At 60.5% G+C, this 5,090-nt stretch overlaps 2 pseudogenes; both read left to right on the forward strand.

Annotated features, from left to right (window-relative positions):
• Positions 1-458: 458 nt before the first annotated feature.
• On the forward strand, positions 459-577 carry LOC142863647 (uncharacterized; annotated as a pseudogene).
• A 3,398-nt stretch (positions 578-3,975) lies between these two features.
• LOC142863706 (uncharacterized) lies at positions 3,976-4,094 on the forward strand (annotated as a pseudogene).
• Positions 4,095-5,090: the final 996 nt, after the last annotated feature.

Below are 5,090 nucleotides of genomic sequence, written 5' to 3' on the forward strand. Positions count from 1 at the left end.
AGGGCGGGGGGCGGGGGGGCACAGGTGAAAGGGGTTGTGGGAGAGGGCGGCCCCTGGCTGGGGTCAAAGGGCGAGCGCCCCGCGCGTGCGCAGTCAGTGGCGGCAGCAGAGGCGGTGGTGGCAGCGGCGGAGACTCGCTGGGGGTGGGCAGCGGGTAGGTGAAGGAGGCCAGGCGAGGAGAGGAGGGGGGCTGGAAGGTCTCCACCTTGGCCAGTCCAGCCGTGGAGGCGCATCTTCTGTGAGTGTGAGTGACTGTGAGTATGTGTGTGTGTGTATAGAGAGACAGCCCCCCACCCCGGCCCGCCCCGCCCCGTCCGTCACCCCTGTCCCTCGGAGCCCGCCGGACCCGGCCGGCGAACTCAACAGTCCCGGCCCGGCGCGGGGCCTGGGGCGGGAGGAGGCGGCGGGGAAGCGCAGAGAGGCTCGGCTTCTTGAGCGTGGCAGGGGCGCCCTCCGCCGTCTAGGGCCACGCCACCCTGAACGCGCCGGATCTCGTCTGTTCTCGGAAGCTAAGCAGGGTCGGGCCTGGTTGGTACTTGGATGGGAGACCGCCTGGGAATACCGGGTGCTGTAGGCTTTTTTTTTTTTTTTTTTTTTTTTGCCTCTTGTTCTGTCCCCTTTCTGGGAGCGCAGCGGCGGCCCGGGGTGAAGGTAACCTCCACCCTCAGCGCCCGCCGCGGTGCCTGGCGCCCCCGCCCGCACCGTGGGGCCTCCTCTTGTCCCAAGCCGCGACATCGCCACCACAGGGCAGCATGCGTGGCATCTGAACTGTCAGGTGTGAGACCGAAGGTCTGGTCTGTGGGAACCGACACGCTGGAGGAAACCTTGAGAGTCTGAGAGGGGAGGGAGTTCCAGAAGAAGGCCAGGATGTCATTTTGAGGGAGTATGTGACCAGAACTCGTCCCGTTGCTTTTGGGGTTCTATGGGCTCCACGTAGGAATCTTTGGTGGTGGCACCTGATGTTGGGGGATCCGGAGTCACACCCAGACCTGCTCCACAGGCCTCCTTTTACTTTTCTCTTCGGATTCATTATTTTTAAAAAGTGTCTCCTATCTCTATTATTGCATTTTCTTTTCTCTCTCTTTTCAAGCAGATGATGGGAGTACAAGTATTCAGGTGACATGTGTTGCCCGTGCCCCCCTCCCCCCTGTGTTCTTATTCATTTACCTCTCATGTTGTTCCAGCGTATTGTGGGGGTACCAGTGTTAAGGTCGGGTACGTTGCCCTCTCCCAGCCTCCCCCCTCGGGTCAGAGCTTCAAGTGCGCCCATCCCCCAGTCGGTGCGCACCCACCCCATCCCTAATGGATGTGTATGCCCATCCCCTCCCCCCGCCCGCCCGACGCCCATCCGATGAAGGTGATTCCTCTGTGTCCACTTAAGTGTCCATCGGTTCATACCAATTTGCCGGTGAGCGCGAGCACGTGGTGCTCGTGTGTCCATTCTTGGGATACTTGGCTTACTGGAACGGGTTCCAGCTCTGGCCAGGAGAACCACGAGAGGTGCCCTCTCACCGCTGCTCCTCATAGCCGAATAGCACTGCGTGGTGTCCACGCGCCACATTTTATTTATGCCCTCGTGGGTCGATGGGCACTCGGGTCGCTTCCAGGTCTTTGCGATTGTGACTTGTGCCCTGACTCTAACCCTAACCCTTACCCAGCCCGTCTCCTCCTCGACCCCTGCCTGACTGACTCCTTCCCGCCTGGCCTGTCACCTGTCACCGTCCTCTGCCCCTGCCTGATGGGGCTCCTCCATCGCCTGGGCCTTCCAAGGGCTTGGTGTGGACGCTGGTTCCAGGACGCCCTCCCAGGAACCCGGTAGCAGGGCTGCCCCAGCGTCTCGCGCAACCCAACCGTCCACTGGCCGCCTTAGCTAAGTGGCCTGCTGGGGACGTGCTCCCGCTGTGTGGCGGGGGCCCAGCCTGGTGTCTTCTCTGAGGCCCCGCGGCTGCCGCTCCCCGCAAGGGGAGAGCTGGGGAGGTGGGGACCGCCTCCTCATGGGGACGTACACCCAGCTCTCCATGTTGGATTCCGGGGCTCTCTTTCTGCCAGAAGCCCCAGCTGGCCTGCAGGTCCTTAGAGTGGCAACAACATCCGAAAACTGAGATTGACGGTCCGGTGGGTTTCTGCACTTTTGTGGCGGGCACCCCAGGGAGGCCCAGGGGCTGGCTGGACAACGCTGTCCGCTGGGCAGGGGTGGGGGTTTGGAGGAGCAACTGATGTCCTTTGGACTTTGGGTAGAAAGTGTCTGAGGTGTCTCTGAGCCCTGCGCCATGTCGGGGTGGGGGGGAGGAGGAGGAGGAGGAGGAGGTGGGAGGGGCTGTGACCTGCAGTTGTGTTCCCAGGGTGGCATGGCACGTGGCTTCTTCCACAGGCTGCTCGGCCTGGGCTCCCTGCACCTGGGCCTTTGGGGGACTGGCCCTGTGCTTGCCAACACTTCCTGCAGGGACCCAGAGCTGGGAGGTTGCATCTCTCAGCCCTGGGTCGGGCAGAGCCCCAGCAGGCCATGCCCACAACCTCTCTCAGCAGGGGTCCCCCAGAAGGCTCCTTTGGGACCAGGATTCTCTTGCGGGTGACTCTGTAAGGTCTGGCCCCTGGATGGAGGGGCACCAAGAGTAGAGGAGCAGGAAGGGGAAGGGCGTGGCCATGCGAGGGGACACTTTGAGGCCAAGTCCCAGCTTCAGCCTGATCCTCCTGGGAACCCCGGGGTGTACATCACACCTCCTGGTTGTCCCGCTCTGAGACTGGGAGCCGGGCTTCATGTTCCCACAGCAGCCAGTCCTGGGCTGAGGAGACCTGGGGCGTCGGGAACTCCCTGGCTTCTCTTTGTGGTACCATTTGGAGCTGCTTGTGAATCGTGCCGCCACACACGCCCGAGTGCAGGTGTCTTCTGCACAGACTGCGGGCCTCGCTCTTCTGAATGCCGCTAGCTCGCCACCCACCCACGGGTGAACCTGGTCAGGGTACTTTCTCTAAGGAGCAGACTCTGACCCGGGCGGGCTACCGGTGTCTCTGTTTGCTCGTTTCTTTCTTCCATTTCGGGAAAGACTTCCTTACTGGGTGTGGAAATCTCCTATGCCTTTCCTCGCCTATTCTGTCAGCTTTAAAATTCTCCTTCAGTTGCCACCCTCACAGGTGGATTAGGAAACTCTTCCCGGTGCACTCATTAGTGAAATGACCTCAATGAAGCTGGAATCCAATATCTAATCGCCGATTTTTCGCGAGTCCACACGCCAGGGTGGTTGGGGTCCAATGCAGCCCCAGCCAGGCCCAGGCCACTTGGACTGGGCCACAGGAGGACACAGAGGAGGGTCCGGCCCCCAAGGTAGCGGTGCCAGCAGTTCTCCATGGCCTTGGGCGTTTTCCAGAGGTAGGAGATGGAGGGGACTGATTTCTTCAGCACCCCACAAACCACGCCACCCCACCCCACCCCACCCATGGGACACATCCCGAGAGGGAGACGCCCCTACACTCGCTCCCCTCCCCCATGTGCTGTGCCCCAGCCCTGGCCCTGGGGAATAGGCGGCAGCCCACACACAGGGCGGGGGGCGCAGCTGAAAGGGGTTGTGGGGGAGGGCGGCCCCTGGCTGGGGGCAAAGGTCGAGAGCCCCGCGTGCGCGTGCGCAGTCAGCAGTGGCGGCGCGCTGGGGGTGGGGGGCGGGTAGGTGAAGGAGGGGAGGCGAGGAGAGGAGGGGGGCTGGAAGGTCTCCACCTTGGCGGGTCTAGCCTTGGAGGCGCGTCTTCTGTGAGTGAGTGAGTGTGAGTGTGTGTGTGTGTGTAGAGAGACAGCCCCCCACCCCGGCCCGGCTCTCCCTGCCCGCCCCGCCCTGCCCGTCACCCCAGTCCCGCGGAGCCCGCCAGACCCGGCCAGTGAACTCAACAGGCCCAGCCCGGCGCGGGGCCTGGGGCCGGAGGAGGCGGCGGCGGGGAAGCGCAGAGAGGCTCGGCTTCTTGAGCGGGGCAGGGGCTCCCTCTGCCATCTCTGGCCACGCTGCCCTGAACGCGCCCGATCTCGTCTGATCTCCGAAGCTAAGCAGCGTCGGGCCTGGTCAGTACTTGGATGGGAGACCGCCTGGGAATACCGGGTGCCATAGGCTTTTTTTTTTTTTCCTTTTTGCCTCTTGTTCTGTCCCCTTTCTGGGAGTGGGGCGGCGGTCCGGCGGATCACCCCCACCCTCAGTGCCCGCCGCGGTGCCTGGCGCCCTACCCGGCGCCGTGGGGCCTCCTCTTGTCCCGAGCCGTGACACCACTGCCACGCGGCAGCATGCGTGCCATCTCTACTGTCAGGTGTCAGACCAAAGCTCTGGTGTGTGGGACCGACATGCTGGAGGAAACCTTGAGAACCTTGAGAGTCTGAGAGGGGAGGGAGTTGCAGAAGAATTCCCAGGATGTCATTTTGAGCAAGTATGTGACCAGAACTCGTCCCGTTGCTTTGGGAGTTCTATGGGCTACACTGTAGGAATCTTTGGTGGTGGCACCTGATGTTGGGGGATCCGGAGTCACACCCAGAGCTGCTGGACAGGCCCCATTTTACATTTCTTTTCGGATTCATTTTCTTAAAAAGTGTCTCTTATCTCTATTGTTGCATTTCCTTTTCTCTCTCTTTTCAAGCAGATTATGGGAGTACAAGTATTGAGGTGACATGTACTGCCCGTGCGTGCCTCCCTCCCCCCAGTTTTCTGATTCATTTATTTCTCATTTTCCCCCAGCGTACTGTGGGGGTACCAATGTTAAGGTCGGGTGTGAGGACTAAACTCTAATTTTTTGCTAAAAACTCCTTCCTAAGGAGGCCAGCTGGGTTAGGCTGGCAAATGGTAAATTCCCACAAGGCGGCTTTTGTTAACCAAATGAAGCAGTGGTTTACTTCCTGACCTGATGCTGGTATGGCATTAACATCACCTAACAGATAAGAAGCCCCTGTCTTAACTCCAGCATCCTGGCAGATGCCTATCATAAATCTAAAATGTCATAACTGAGCATCCTAGCAGGCGCGTATTCTTTAATTTAAAGCATCTTAAAACATCCTAGCAGGCGCCTATTGTAAATTTAAAATGTCCTCCTGTCTGGACCTCCCAGAGTGCCCACAACCTTAT

This window comes from Microcebus murinus, chromosome 22, assembly GCF_040939455.1.
Source record: "Microcebus murinus isolate Inina chromosome 22, M.murinus_Inina_mat1.0, whole genome shotgun sequence".
Classification (NCBI taxonomy): domain Eukaryota; kingdom Metazoa; phylum Chordata; class Mammalia; order Primates; family Cheirogaleidae; genus Microcebus; species Microcebus murinus.